The 16,979-nt window shown below is 45.2% G+C and overlaps 1 protein-coding gene across 1 annotated transcript in view; it reads right to left on the bottom strand.

Moving 5' to 3' along the window:
* The window catches only part of LOC139050787 (epidermal growth factor-like protein), a 59,627-nt gene extending 45,210 nt beyond the window's left edge, over window positions 1-14,417 (bottom strand). The window contains exon 1 of the mRNA XM_070527538.1: window positions 14,089-14,417. The gene's annotated coding sequence lies outside the window, so the exon portion shown is untranslated. The remainder of the gene's footprint in view (window positions 1-14,088) is intronic.
* Between the last annotated feature and the right edge of the window lie 2,562 nt (window positions 14,418-16,979).

The following is a 16,979-nucleotide window of genomic DNA, read 5'->3' on the forward strand; positions in this document are numbered from 1 at the left end:
CGCTCCATCGCTTTGTTCACCTACAAATTCCTGCCCCTTATGCTCGCACCTGTGCAACGATACGATTGTACACGTTTCTTTTCGATGACAGTGATAACCTCGGAGTCGGGTTATTGTAAAACCTGCCGTATGCATTGTGAAACCTGCCGTATGCACTCAAACCAATTTTTATTTTTCTCTAACGTTCCTTGTCATGGTTAGGGCCTGCGTTGAGCAATTGTTATAGATAAAAACACTCCTGCACAGACTCTACAGGCTCACTCGCGATCCTGAATTATTGTTCCCTTGCGATGCTATAGAACATTGTCTTCTGCGTGTTGCTCTTCAAACCCACTCCTCTACTTTCTTTGGTTTGGTCCTCCTTCATTTGAGTGCAACAAAACATAGATACAAACATGGGTCGCGGAGAATGCGCGAAGTACCCAACGTATGCTAACACAATATTAATTGCGGCAGATTCCATCCAAAGAATAATGTCGACCTTAACGCGATTAGCATTATAGCACAGTTCCTCGCGCCATTCCGTGCGAGCAACGCTGAAACGCTTAGCCGATGCGATCCAGCAATGCCTGCAAAATATAGGAGCACTACCTCGAACACAATAGGAGCTACCTACGTTGTGGCAACGTAGGAGTGCACTTGCCCACGCCCCTTGAACAGAGTGCTTTGCGTAAGTCGTTAGCCACGTTGACGTACCCACGTCTTGTGAACAGGTGCGTGCGTTACGCTGGAGCATAGCCAGTCATTCTTAGCCACAAAGCTAGCAAACCCCGTAAGCTCTCCTATCCCACGCCGCTGTATTTCTGTCTCTTAACGTTGTGCCCATTATTTTTCGTTCCATCGCTCATTACCTGGCCCACACATTCTTTTCTAGCTTCATTGTTCATCTCCAAGTTCGTGGCCCTTGTGGCAACACCATTTATCTCATATATTTGTGCGGTCCAGTGTTTCCTTGCATTAAGCATTCAGGAGCCGGGTCTCTAGTTTCTAACGCAAGATATATTGTCCAGGTGCTCTTCATAAATGGTGTTCGCATCACCGTCATATATATATGCGGCTTCCTGAAAAATCAGTGCGCCCTGTCATGGTCGTAGTATCCGTAGCCAGTCCACTGGTTTCTGTGGTTGGTCTCGAGTTCGCGGGGTTCTCTCATCGCACATGCAGCGGCGACCAGCACCGGAATGGTGGGCTTGCCCATTCCGCGTTGACATGCAGCTGCCCTACGAGAACGAATTCTAGGTATTTAGCACAAAGCACTTGAAAACAGCAATGTTCTTCAGAGAACCGTTGAACGGGCGTCAATATATTGTGTAGGATAAACAGTGGCGAAGGAGCAACTACACACGTTACCTGTATTGCAGAACCACTGCAACACGTTTATCACTCCTGAAATGAGACATCTCGGCAAGCAATAACTTTGGCATGTTATTGCCGATCTAAATGCTTCTAAATACCTCATGAGTGTTGCGACCTGAAACATACTTGTTGCATTTATTCCTCATTTTTAATATAAGACCCAATTATACTAAAATAGCAGTAAAAGCACTGAGATCACCGTACCTAATACTTTATATTGCTCCTGAAATCATTTTCTCCACCAATGGTAGCATCCCATACTAACACTTTCTGATAGCGAATGTGATACAGATAGCAAATAACACTTAGAGTGGTACCATTCGCTTTGATTGCTTAGGAATGAGGATCAAAGTGTACATGTTGTGGCCCTACGTGTCATTACCTTAAAACAACAAAAAGGGGGTGGTTTGCGTTTTGCGAAACTGCATATAGGCTTTTGCTGTGTGCAGATTAAATTAAAAACCTTCACAGCTGATACTTAATGCACTCTCCACAGCTTCAGGCTTTACAGGTGCCAGTAGTCTACACAGAACGCACTCTTCACCTCGTCACGGCCCAGGCGGTGATTCAGGTTCTTCAAAGGTGTTTCAATGTATGGGATGGCACATGGCGCCTGACCTATTTGCAGAATATTTCTCTCCAATCGTGTTGTAGGAGACAATTCATTAGAGAGTTCCATACTGCCCTATATGCATTACAGCTGTGTACCGGTAAACTGGCTGCAGCGTGCAGTAACTACAGCTTGTGGAAATACAAATGCAGCTGCCTCACTTTATGCAACTGCTAGTGCGCAGGCATTGCCAACAGCAATGGTTAAGGTACACTAGTTTCTTCTACTTTGGAGTATGCATCCTCCACCAGAAAATAAAGTTTTTCCTCCTCCTCCGCTACCAGATTGTAATGTGAAGTGGGGTGTAATTTGTAGTGTGTACTCTTGCATAAACTTCATAAGCATTTCTCCTTGTCCGCCCCACAGATCATTCTTCGTATGACTGTAAATGCAGGGATCCTCTTTACAGCACCCATAGAGAACAGTCTGTGAATATTTCACACATTAAACAGTAAACATAACGAATAATCGAATTATTTTAGTAATTATCAAAGAATTTAGCGCTCTGCCTTCCACTGTCGTGTTTTTCAAACTAAAATTGGCACGTGTGCAGAAGGTTTGACTGCAGGATGTCATTTTGTATGAAAGAGTGCATTTGTTCGCATAACATCGCATCAGCAACGTTCTGCTGCTTTCGTACGTATTGGCGACCATCTCACAAACCGGCTGCTCCTTTGTTGGTTGGAATGTAGCATTAATGTAAAGAACATTTGATGTTCTAACAAAAACGATTGTGCCCTCTGATCCCCTCATTCTCCTCACTTGACGCCTAGTGTTATAATAGCATGATTGACACAATAAGAGTCAGTGTGATGTACAATTATTGTGTATATGGCGAGGTGGGGGTACAAAAATTTTAGCGACTTTTCCTGATGACTTAAATCAGTATTGCGGAATGTTGTTTCGTTCATTGATTGCTACCAAAGATCACTTTGGTTGTCGCAACAAGTGTAATGTTTGCTAGCGCGCTGCCATCATATTAAATGTGTAGGCATTTGTGTTGAAAAAAAGACCAGCTAATGGTTTGCCAGGATCTAACGCCCATTTAGACCATTAAATTTTGAGTTTACACTTGCGCATATTGCTGATGAATGAATGCCCACCCAGGAGATCTACCCATAACAATCACTTCCATTATAATAATGCTGAAGCTTTGAACAGCATTTGAACTTAGCCTTGTTTAAAGAATGACCCACTTCCTTGTTCAAGTAAAACAAAGGTTGCGCAGGAAGATAGAAACTTGAAGCCATCAACAGCGGCATGAATGTAAACAGCGCTCAACGTTTCGCAAGCTTGAACCTTGTTATCATATTGCCCATCCAATTTTTGCCACAGGCTGTTCGTTAATGTTCTACGGTCATACCCAGTTTAATTTTGATCTCCTTATTTTTTATATTTATTCAATATATTTTTCCATCGGCTTTCAATAAAATGCCTATTTATAGTGTGCCTTCACCTTCATTCACCATTTCCAGTTATCTTATTCAGATGCATTTGGATACAAAACTTATTTTTCTTAATTCTTCGTTGCTTCTTTTGCAAATATGAGAACAGTTTATCCTAATTACTCTTTTTACTTCCGAGAAGATCAGATCTACTGGATTAATGATTGCTTACACGTGTACATCGTTTTATGTTTTGATCACCCCGACTCTTTGCAAGGACTGGAAGCAGTGCCCTTACCCACTCCATCACGATCACCACTGCTAAGTGCACAACACTTTGGGTTCTCTTGACCTAGCATATACACCAGCTTCTCCTCCCCCAATGAATATAGTGGCCAGTGAGCTATGCACCAAAAGAGAGCTGCCAAGGAAAACAGTTGCTATTCTGATGACAAGCACCTTTGTTGAAATGTGGGCTACAGCAGCACCCCTTGTTCCAACAATCTTGGTCTACGTACATGTTTTTCTAACACATGTTACTGCTTTGTTGTGTGCTTTGATTATCCCTTCTTGACGCTTTTTTCGGATGGAAATTCACGAATACTATTTGTTTCTCCTAACAAGTTTATCCTTTCAAGTTGTTTGGCGTCAAGAACAACTTTCTCAAGGACATAATGCAAGACGAGTGATTGAATAAAATAAAGTTCCTTCCGGGATCTGAAGAACTTGGGCTGAAATTTTGCACCTTTTTGTATATATGCTATGCAATGCATTCATATGACAATGTGAAAGATGTTTTATCTTTTCAGCTATGTCACTGTGCTGGCAAGACAATTTTCTCAATGGTGACCTGCTGCTTCGGCTGTGGGCTGCCTTCATGATATTTGCATTCAAGAATATGTGCTATCACGGTCAAAATATCCTGGAAGTGCGAGGGTCCACAAATTTCCTCTCTGCTCAAGATGGCTGGAAACAATTGGTCACGTATGCACATTCCGAACGCAGATGTTTGCACGGCTGATCCCAACAGATAGCACACCAATAAAAATCGGTCGACGCTCGCGCATCCTGGGCAATTTAGTCCCCGATAATACATCCTCCAAAGAATGAATATGATCTATAAGACTAAGTACAGGAAGCACCTGTATTTTAAAGGATACAGAACAGATTTAGCATGCAGACTCGTTCGTTTTCTGAATACGGGAAGCACCTGTACTTTAACGGTTACAGAACAGATTGAGCATACAGTGTCTTCCGTTTTCTTCGTTTACTTTCTTATTTACCGCACTTTATTTACGGAAAGGCGTTCGGTCACACATTACCAGCAGATTTGTCGTAGAACCAGGAAAATTTTTTTTCAGTGAGCCTTCACACAGACAGGACGTACAGCGGGCTACTCTGCACATACATTTGTTTCGAAAAACGTGATGTGCCAAGGCTGCAGAGTGCACTACTACTGCGGGAAGTTGTGTCGACACCGCAGTGCTTTAAAAGGCCAGGAGATTAGCGCCTTTGCCTAACTCTACGGCGACTGGCATACTTGAACAGGCTTCGTGAACTGAAGCCACTCTTGGGACGACATTGCTGGGTGACTTCGTCAGCGACCAATGCGGTGCTCGCCTACATTGATAATACTTTTGGCCACCTTCTGCAACAAGTAAATACCTTCTGGTTGGACCTCACTGAATTTGAAGGCATTTCCCGGGTACGCACTCGGAACTGTGTCAGTGTGTCGTGTATTTACGTAATGTTTACTTGCAGGCAATGTATTCCAAAGGGCGCCGCTACACAAGTGCTGGGGCTTTATTGATGGTACAGCGTGGGCCATTTGCTGACGAAAGGACCAGAAGCTCTTCTTATCTGGGCACAAATGGGTTAAAAAAATAAATTTAATTGTGGACTTTTACATGCCAGAACCACTTTCTGGTTATGAGGCATGCCGTAGTGGAGGACTCCGGAAATTTTTACCACCTGGGGTTCCTTAACATGCACCTAAATCTAAATACCAATGGTGTTTCTGCATTTCGCCCCCATCGAAATACAGCCGCCGTGGCTGGGATTCGATCCCGCGACCTCGTGCTCAGCAGCCCAACACCATAGCCACTCAGCAACCATGGCGGGTACAAACGGCTTTGTGCGCTGAAATATCAGGTCATCATGTGCCCCAATGTTATTATCTGCCAGTTGAACGGCCCATACATGGGCAGTCGTAGTGATGTAGGCAAGTTCACATTATTGATAATTGTTAATATATACAGCTACTTCCTGCATAATGTGATAAGGTGACTCAGACAGACATACAGACATACAAGGCAAGGCACAAGCTTTTCATGTTTATGAGGAAACAAGTCATTCGTTTGTGAATAAGGTCTAACTGCAGATCAAATGCAAGTACTTTATTATCGCAGCAGGAAACAACAGTGAAATAAATATACTAAAACAGGTCAGAGAGCCCAAGGCTGTCGGGAAACTGTTGTCAAATGTTAGTATAGTTGTAAAATAGCTGTGAACGTTGTGTTATAAGGAAATAATGAAAACAAAATAAGGAAAAATACAACAAGAAATAGCCATATAATAAAGCAATTTTAAATAATGTTTTCAAGCGTACCAGTTTACGGAGAGCGTTTGTTGTAAGATGGTAGAGTATTCAAAATTGTTTGACAGATGTCGGAGTGGTGTTAAGAACCATTCAAAATACGAGTCGTGGTGTAAAGATAATTCGCTAATACGACAAGAGAGTGGCAAGATTATATTTCAACAGGTGACTAATTGAGACTATACTAACGCTGTGACGGACCAAAGAGACACTGCTGCTATAATAATATAATCATTGTATGCAAGTATTCTAATGCCTTGGTTTGGTATGTACAGGTGGTCAGCGAGATTAGGCATTCCACCACTTGGTAATAAAATAGTTAATGTGTTTGCAGTAAGGTGTCACTATGAATTTTAGTAAGGCCAACATGTTAAAATAGTGACATGTGCCCATTAACACCAATGCCATAAACTGGTTTTCCTTGTAACTACACATGTTTAGAGTATGTCACCTGTACATGAGGAATAACACCCATGAAAGAGCAATCATTCACTATGCAACAGTGAAAATATCCAAATCCAATTGTTGGGTAAGGTGTAGAACCTTGTTAAAGTATTTAAATGGAATATCTCAAACCTTGTCCTGTTGCATAAATAGGTGTGCACCTAAGGAAATATGCAAAAAGTAGTCTCAACATTTATGGGCACTTAATGGCAACCTAGCTATACACACACGTTGCAAGAATTTACTAAAAGCTAACTTAAGTGATTTCAATTCGTAAAATGTTTCTCTGTGCTCCAATTGTTATATGTATCCTCCGAAAGGGCAATACTTATCAAAAGCTTGCAAAGCTTGTCAAAGGGCGAAGTTTTTGCCTATACGGTGATCCCGCCTAGCCCTTGCGGCCTCTGCTGCTGAAACCTTATGGCGGGCTTAGCAATAGAGTGCAGCAGTGCACCTTTAACAAAAACATGAGCACTGTAAGACAAGCAGATGGGACTTCGAGAAGAAGGCAGGGCGGTTTGCTTTCCTGGATTTTTGAAAAAAAAAAACAGAAGTTGCACCCGCAAAATGTTTCGCGTATGTACACAGGTGTTGCTATCCTTGTGAATTCTCACACCCACTTGTATGATTAGCAGGCCTCACAACACCTTACTGTCAAACCCTCGCTGCAGGAGGATTATTTGATTCAACACAGCGGAAGCCCTTCAGAAATTTTTCGAAACTGCGCCACACAAAGAGACAGACAAGGAATGATACAAATACACCACGTTCGTGTCTTTCTGTGGAGCCGTATTGAAAGATGAGCCCTCACCTGCTTGCCGAACTTATCAGCTGTGCTGTTTGAGAAGGCTCATCATTCTGTTTTCATGGCGCTCGAGCATATTTTTTTAATGTTTTCAATCACCTTTTCGTTATTTTTCTGGCACTGCGTTTCAAGCTTTTGCAGTCTTTTCTCAAATAATGCGACGGCTTGTCGCCCATTCGCCATCGGTGCGAGGTTATCGATGAGGTGTACAAGCCAGTTGGTCGTTGCGTACTCAAGCGAACACAGCGAAGGAGTCAGAGTCAGGAGAAGGAGAAAGAAAAAAATATTTATCAACTCACAACAAAACACAAATAAAAGAAACACAAAAGCACTAACACACACGTACTCAATCTAGATCAACGATGAAGACAAATGAAATATACAACGAACAATTAACAGTGGATATGAAATTGACACTACACAAAAAGCATTTAACGGTGGTCAACTAAACAGAGTTCAAACGAAAACAACTGATGGCCTACGCATGGACCGGCAGCGGCAACAAATCCATAAAGCGTGGAGTCGACGGCAGAGCTTTCCCGAAGAACGCTGGCAAGACGATGTCGTTGCGGTGGATGGGACTGCTCTGCTTGGTTTCCCGGGAGTCTAGGTCGGGCATCTTTCCTCGACTGGGTTCAGCTAACTTGAGGGGGAACTACCGTGAGCTTCGTTGCAGACGCTGTTCTGTCGTAACTGCTCCCTCGGAGCTCAGAGGCGATTCGGCGGCCCAGGCGATACTGGATGGCACTAGCTCCTCGACGTTTCTCAGCAAATTATGGCCTCAGCTTCTAGACAGCTTAGCTCGTCTGAAACCTTCGTTTCAATAACTTCTCCTTTCCCTAGTTGCCCGTGTCGGGGAATGCCAGATATTGGTGAAGATCCAATCAAGTTCACCTGATTGTATCACGGCTCCTCCCAAATCCTTGGCCGCGCGCCTTTTAATTAGGGGCAAGGGAACGGATCATTCCCCGCTGCTGTTAGCAAGCTTGTCAGTGCACGCGCGGGTCAGAGAATGCACAGGGGTTCCTACAAAAAAGCTATCGGGACGTTACGTTCGCGCCAACAACAACACCACCAAAAAATCTCTAATCCTGCCTCCTACTTTTTTCAGCCGCTTGCCTGAGTGGCCGGCAACACCCGTCTTGCTCGCTGCTTCTTCTTCCAACAACCTTTTGGCGCACGTGGATCGATGCTTCGCCAACTGGAATAATGCCACACCATGACAAATACAGAGTCCATTTTTTTTTCTTCTGAGGCGCGGCGTCTCTGATCATACTCCAGCCTCGGGTGCTGGAGTTCGATTTTATTTTGCAGAAGGATGAATGCATTCCCTGCCTCTCAGCAGCTGCAGCCCCATACCTTGTAGGCCTTTGATTCCTGAAAAATAGCGAAGAAATATCAAAGTGCGTTCATATCAAGACACCCTATTTTCGATTCACAAGTCATTTTTTTCTAATCAGTCACAAATGCATATATTGTATGTATTATGACTTCTTTAATTTTGTAGTTTTCTTGTGTTACAATATGTTCAAACAAAGTGTTCTATCCGCTAAATTTTTATTTGCTCTAACAACATTTCGTGCCTTCTTTTTAACATGAGCTATTTGTGGCCACCAGCTTAGGACGTATTTTGTGCATTTTTCACGTGTTTCATTGTACTTTATTTATTCGAAGTGTTCACCATTGACTAAGTGACAAAGTGTCTGTAATGTCTGTGCATACTACTTTGCAATGGCATTCTGCTTACTCACACTTGTAGTCCTTGAATATTATGAAATTTTCTACCACATTTCGGCAAAGGCATGACTTCTGGTACTCCCCATTCTATGGAACATTAAAGGGTACACAGCATGGTGTCGGCACGTTGCCTCGCACCTCGTGCAGTATACGACAGGGCGTCTAGGTTGTGTTGTTCTGCTAAGTACAATCGAGGACCGAGGTGCTGTGCGCCATACGAAGGTGTAGAAGTTGCAAAGAAACGTGGTTCAATTGAATACACCCAAATATTAGCACCACTGGCATTAGCTACAATTTAGCTTGGCTAAACATGAACCTAAATTTTATATGACCATAACGGTTTGACGGGAAACCACGAAATCACGTAGCTGTTACTAGAAACATTCCAATGGCTCAGAATACGTTAACCCAGGAGATTTGGCTTAATAAACACAATATTATTTTCGTACATCCAAGATGACACTTGTCATGTTTGCGAACAGGGCACTTTGGTTTTTCGTACCTCCTTGTGCAGCGCCTACTTCTTGCCGTCTTCTTTGCGTAAACGGACCCTTGTGCTTGCTCGTGAACTTCGCTGTCTTCAGTGGCCTGCTTTCCTTCGGTGGTATCAAGTGCAAGAAGGGCGTTCTAAATTATTAGCGTTCATTTGGATTAGTCAGTACTTTATTTTACGTTTTGGTCTTTTTTTTATTTGCTATTTGAACATGTTGCGAAGTACTTGGAATTGCATGGGAATGATGACATGGTTTACTTTGAGGTGCATCGTGGTAAATCTTTGTGCACATGAATAAATACTGGCATGTCAAATGTCATATCTCTGGAAATACGTCCCCTCTTCATGACTGTAAGTAAACAAGGAAGTCAGATTGCACTTTCCATCCTATGTGTTTTTCCCCTGCCCAGACAAAGAAAAACACCGTGCTTTAGCGAGCCTACAGTACAAATTATGTAAACTATTTTACTATCAGTGTCCTTTACAACTATGTGACGGTTTAGCTGCCGACACTAGCTGACTCAGCCTGGTCATGCTGCCTTCATCCCGAGTGGGCCTGCATGGGCAATTCAATGGGAGTTCCGTTGCGTTTTCGTAGTTGCTGTCGTATAGTGACAGCAACAAGTTCGATGCACACCCCTCATCTCAAACAAGAAAAAGCAACACAAGGTGCCAGGATGACATTCAAATTTTTATTAGTTTTGAAAAAGGTATTGAAAATACACATTAAGAAGGAGTACAATTTCAATTTCTCGGACCTGCTGGTTACCTTGGCTTCCAGTGGCCTTGCGTTTGCGAACATTATTGAAGTTAACATATGTGCTGAAATTGGTCCGAGAGAAAATGGCATGGAAAGCAGCAGCTAAAGTAGCGAGTCTCATGATAATTTAATCGTATTCTTGCTCTCTCTTTACGCAGGAAATAACTAAGGGTTGCAACACTTTAGCTGCATGGTGCAGAACAATGAGCGGGCTCAAGATTTGACAAGGGCCTAAGAAGCGTTGCAACACAGCTCCCTAAACTATGCTGGAGACATGGCCAAATACTACATGCGTCTCAGTGCTCGTACTGTGGCAAAAGATGACGCAGGCGCGCATGTACATTTAAGGAACGCGTAAGCTTACGGCCTCGTACAGTGGACGTGCAAGGTGGACGAAATGTCTCAAATGCAAACTGTATGCCACTAGCCATTTGTCTCTCAACCGCCTGATACCTTCATCAGTGCCGTGGCCGCGTTTCTGATTTCCCGTGCCAGGCGCTCTCGGGCTGTTAAGGCCGATCCACACGACGGACCAAGTTCGCGGGCCGCTCGGTCACGTGATGCAACGTCACGGCCTGGCGCGGTCCGGTCCGGCGCAGAGCACATCCACACGGCGGACCGCCATAGCAGACGGCAGAGCAGGCCAACCAGCTACACTCTCGGCCAGAGTGTTATCATTATCATTGCGGCTCGATTCCCACAAAGCCGGGAACTGCTCAACGAGGCATACAAAATGAAAAAATTACCGACGATTACGTTACTTCCTAATGCGAAATTTGAGCGCAGCAAATAAGCTGTTTCACCTTTTCGATAGATTGAGGCAAAGAAATCGAGCAACACATGTATGCGCTATCATAGAATTTTTTTTTTATTTTTCACACGTATTCCTTTAACAAAGACTCCACTAACAGTTCTTGACAGTCATGAAGGAAGCTTTGTGGTCGGAGAAATAGACAGATATATGTTCGACTTGGTACACCAATGCTTGATTCTCAAAGACGAGATCTATACAAGTGCCTCGCGAGGTTGTCACAGCCGTGGGACGCGTTACGAGCGAGAGGAACGGGATGTTCTCCCGCATAAGTGTTAGGAAATTGCTGTTTGTCTTTATGTCAACATTAAAGTCCCCCACTACTAACATCGGTGTGGATTGATGGACGGTTAATGCGAGTTGCAGGAAGTGCACGACGTCTTTCGTGAGTGCGGTAGCGGACTCACGAAAGCGGTATCAGTCGGTCGCTGCTAGCGCTGGGGGGATGAAAGGGGGGCGGAGCTGGTTACGAGGCCGACGATAACGCCGACGACGACGCGAAACCCAGGAACGGACGCCAAAGAGCCATTTGTGTAGCCAGCCCTCCTCCACAGTCTCTCCTCCTCCCTTCCATCATCCTCCCTCGCCCGGAGAGCCGACAGCGCGCATGCGCGGCGGCGGAGCAGATTCGTCGGCGAGCTGGTTACGAGGCCGACGACAACGCCGACGACGACGCCGATGACGACGCGAAACCCAGGAACGGACGCCAAAGAGCCATTTGTGTAGCCAGCCCTCCTCCACAGTCTCTCCTCCCTTCCATCATCCTCCCTCGCCCGGAGAGCCGACAGCGCGCATGCGCGGCGGCGGAGCAGCAGATTCGTCGGCGAGCTGGTTACGAGGCCGACGACAACGCCGACGACGACGACGACGACGACGCGAAACCCAGGAACGGACGCCAAAGAGCTGCGCTCTAAAAACCTCCTCGTCTCTCCAAGAGGACCCTGTGTTTAAAAAATATATCTGCTGCACGCAGGTGTAGGCGGAACGGCGGACATGAAACGACTGTACAGTGTGCTATTCTAGTACACTGTAACGACTGGCTTGACTGGCTTTTGCTGAGCCGAAAATTAGATTGAATTTGGCTGACGACATTCTGTTGCCGGACAACATTCGTTGGCTAAGCCAAAATCGCTGTGGTTTGCATGCGGTCCACCGCCAAAACGAAAGCGGGAAAAGCCTCGGCGATTTGTTGGACCGCGAGGGCCGCGGCCTTGCGCGGGCCAACGGCGGTACGCACGAACTGGTGACGTCCTATCACGTGATGCGCGGACCGCGGTCCAAAAGAGCAATTTGGTCCGTCGTGTGGATCGGCCTTTACCAACGGCCTAGATGCCGGATGCCGCCCCGGTCCCGTGCCACTTCCCTTTCGCTGCAACATGCCGGCGTTTTTTATCAAGTCGGAGATTTCTTGCAATAATTCTTCCCTCTCTCCATACTGCTCCTCGGTGCGGGATCTACGGAGCACAACAGCAGGTTACATTCTGAGTGCGCGTTTCACGTATACTGAACCAGGAGCGAGAACGGGACGGTGAAAAGTAGAGCCCTCACTTTCTTAGGTTGATGTTGTCTTGCTGCCAAAAACACCCCGCATGGAGATCCATGCGCTCCTTCATAGCGCTAATATTAGGATCATGCTGCACGGCGAGCACTACATTCCGAAGTACTTCCTCTCATGCTGTGGGGTTTTGGTAGGGGTCGGCAGTTGCCACTTTGCGCAGCAAACAGAAACATTCTTTAATCCGGATCCGTTTTTGGGGCCTGCGCTGCGTTGCCAAGAAGCCAATCAGGACTTAGCGGAGAGCATGTTCACACTGCAGGTAGTCATCTTGCATTTGAAAGCGCTGTTCAAGGTGATGTAGCTTCACCATTCACAAAGGGCGTACGCTAGTGTGCTGCGCCTCAGCCGTGATAGCGGAAAACTTCAGCCACATTCCGCGCTCCGCTTCGACAGCTTGTAAGCGGACCGTATTGACCGTTCCGCTAGCCCGCTTGCGGCTAAGCGTGCGGCACATGCATATTCCGCTCCGCAGCAGAGTGCCGCGGAGCGGAGCGTCAAAACGCTAAACAAAAACACTGTAGCGACGACACGCGATCCCAATTGCGCCTTCCAAATCTTTGCGTGTACTTTTACCATTGCTTCCCAAGAATTATGTGGCATACAAGCATCCTTTAAATAAATTTACTGTTTTCGTTGAACAGGCGCATGGCATGTGTTAGTGAATTTAGATGTGCGCAAAATCAAAAAAAAAATGACGGCAGTGCAGACTGGTAAAAAAAAAATCATGCCACAGTCTTTTCTCGATATACGGGGCGATAATTTTCAAGTTATTCGCAATGTTTTAAAATCCTTGGTGGCAGATAGCACAATTCTTGTCCTTGAGCTGGATTATTCGTAGAGGCGGACGTTAATAGCAGGAGAAACAAAAACACATGTTCCGCAAATAACGAAATTTATTTCTTAGCTTTCTAAATTATTGCTTTACTGCTCATAGTGCAATTCATGAATTGTAGTTGGTGAATTTGCAAGAGGTAACCACTTCAACTGAATTTCTATCGACAAACGTTTTCAGGTAATATCTAGAAAAATGTGAAACGAAATACACGGGCGTTCCAGTCGCTATTGTGCTTCAATTAATAAAATGTAGAGCCCTTGCATTCTCTGAAGAAGGATAACCAGCGAAGCTGTATTTGGTAACTATATTGAAAACTGTATCAATTTATATGGTTATTGCTATATTTATTGAATGAAGACACACGCAACTTTGTGATTGTTATCCTCTTTATTTTGTCTCATTCGTTACCACAGTGACAGTAGCTTTGTGGTCGCTGTCGTAAACCGCGCTTGGTTGCGCTGCTATGCCACACAAGTTCTTGCCAAATGTTGAACCTATGCACGACCGGTGACCTGTGATCGGCACATTGACGTCACGTGTAGCACTTAATTCCAAACAGTTCCGACAGGAAGTGTACTATCCACTTCCCGTAGGGGTGTGCTAGGTCGATGTTAAAGTCTCCCACTATAACGACCGACTTGCCTTCGACAAATGAGATCCAACCAAAGACGTCTATTAGAAAGGTATCGATGTCTTACTTTGGACGTAGCCGGAGGGACGTAGACCATCGTGGCGACGGTCCTATCTTCCGTCTGCACGGGACATACTCGATGGTCCCGATCCGTTGGCCGTTAGCACATTTAGGGGCAGCGGATTCTCGTCGCTTTCGTGCCCATTAGCGTCTTTGCTCCGTTTGTCGCTCTTTGAGGGTGCGTTTTTCCTCAGAGCGAACTACGCACGTCCTGCCCATAGCAAGTCCAAAGCGCCACTGCCGATAACTTCGCTAGGCCGACGCTCACTTGGCAAAGTTGCCGCACCCTTCGCCAGCCCTTCCCGCGATGAACAAGCGAGCGAGATAACCATCGGTGGTTCGCCCCCTCTCCCTCTTTCTTTTCCCTTCCTCTCCACATCCCTGCCCGAAGAAAGAATACAATCTGATCGACTGCCGCGACTGATATCACGCGGAAACAGTTGGGCGACCGATCGCTAGGGCGCATTTTGTCAACATATCCGACACATTATTTTGCAAATCCTAGCCATCAGAATATCGCTCTGAAAAATGCGATTGGTTTCAAAACCAAATGGAACAATTGTGCATTTTTATGGCGTATTTGATGGTGCACATGTCCGAACGAGTGTCATCCTGAAAATTCATTCCAAGTGATTACGCCTTACTAACTCACCGGCTTTAATTCGGTAATTGCATTATGTGCCGAAAGGAAATAATAATTAGCGATATTTTAATTATTTGATACATTATTTCGATTTCATTGTGCAAGTAATGTCGGCATCTCTGAACAATTTAGCTCAGCGACTAAATTTATGTCATGTGCAAAAGCCAGCATTTTAAGATTCCGGGAAATCATAAAAAGAATCACCGCGCATGTCGGTTGTCACTGCTGGTTGTGCTTTTCAAGCAGTTCCACAGTAACAACATAGGAAACACTTCTCAATGGAAAACTATCAGCAGAAATAAATGGTCTCCAATCGACGCTGCGAAAGCTGTTGGTTAGCAACGCTGCAAACGACAACTTGAACAACTGCCCATTGCGACGTTGGCCGAAATGATTAACCTGGCGACGTTCACATGTACTTTACCTAATTATTAGCCTAGGACGTTTCGACGGCCTATGACTTGGACTGTACACTACTTCGCGCACCAAACGTTTATTACGCTGCACTTTTCTCGGGTGCACTGAAAAAGCGCTCGATTTTATATTTAAGTCCTACTTCATTTCCGTTTTGTACGGTGCACCAATAGGAGGCGTCCTTTATTTCCTATACCAACACCTCAGTATCATCATGCTGAGAATATGACTGACAAGAGCGCGAATTCAGAGGACTTCTTATGTGTTCCTGTTAGGTCACACGCAGGAAAGTTACCTCCTGATTTACATTTAAGTTGCATGCGAAATATTCGCCTTGTTCCTTTGCACAGCGCATGGCCAAAGCCTTGCCTTCGGGCGAAATCAATGCGAAGACAGTCGAAGTGTGCTCGCCCATACTCGGCTCATGTGACCCGGGAAACAAAGCTCAGCATACCATAATCTGGGTACCAGGGCACACTGGCGTAACAGGGAACCAAGAGGCGGATAGGATAGCTCGAGGGCATACCAACCGGGCGTCCGACACATCCAGCCTTGAGGAAACCGAGTCAGTACCCATGGGCTACTCAGATATCCTAAATTATTACAAAGGGGTCAGACTGAAGTACCTACTCCCAGATAAGGATCAAAGCAGAGAGGATGCTGTTGCATGGCGACAACTGCAGACGGGTACTTTCCCGAATCTAAACCTTCTCAATAAAATTTTTCCTACACAGTATGAGGCTAAGTGCCCATTGTGCGGAAAGAAACCAGATCTATACCACATATCATGGGCCTGTCAAAATATTGAGTCCCCAACTATTTATAAAATTACAAACCCGAGTGCGGAACAGTGGGAGAGTATGCTTTCCAGCGTAAGCTTGAACGGCCAAAAGCGCCTAGTAGAGTCAGCTCGCGGGTTGGCCATACTCAGCGGAGGAGGAAATGGTCGACAAGAGGGCGCATGGACAAATTCAATGTTGTATGCTGTACGGCAAGCTCGTCTTTCTTTTTTAGAAACTTGTAATGCTGGCCCGATTCCGGTAGAGATATCGCTGAGCGGGGCGTGGCCTTGCATCCATTTCGTTTCGCCGCACTTGCATTCAAACGCGCTGAGCGTCTGTGGTGACCTCTGTCGCCCGATGGGGACTCCATACCGGGACAGCACAACGGCGCTGACGCTAACGCTGATGTAGCCGAGGGGCCTTGAATGACAGCGCAATTGTGATCACAGTGAAGGCTCGGTTGATCTCTGTTGAGTGTGAAGCAGTAGGTTGTCTACTCGGAGCCAAGCTAAGTGCAAAGTCACGCTAAAGGACGCGATGACGTTTTGAGGTCACAAAACGGGGGTGTGTCCTGGAGATGGTGCAGTCTGAAAAATATCAAGCAAATATGACCAACCTTAAAGAAATGCCACCTAGTTTGCAGCACGCCTCTTTTATTCGAGTACTTGCAATAAGGGTTTTATTTGCCTGTAAAGGAAAGGCATACTAGGTAGCGTTGCCGGTGTATGACTGCTCCTCCTTGGAACCTTGCCGCCGTATAACAATTTGCAGCACTTGTGAAGGAATGTTTACAGACATTTACTCATCAATCAACCATTTGAAAACAGTAATGTATATACAAATGTGTATGACGAATTTATAACGCAAATCAAAGCGAATGTATAAAAATAAATGTATGTGCGTATCTTTCTTCACGATGACCACCGATCGAAACAATAAATGTGTTCGTACCTTCGTTCAAAATGCGATGTCACCTGTATATCGTGTGCTACACAGGTTCGCTGGTCACCCACTTTCAGAGAGAGGAATGACTCATGATTTTAGAAGTATTCGATGTAC

The sequence above is a fragment of the Dermacentor albipictus genome, chromosome 10, assembly GCF_038994185.2.
Source record: "Dermacentor albipictus isolate Rhodes 1998 colony chromosome 10, USDA_Dalb.pri_finalv2, whole genome shotgun sequence".
Lineage (NCBI taxonomy): Eukaryota > Metazoa > Arthropoda > Arachnida > Ixodida > Ixodidae > Dermacentor > Dermacentor albipictus.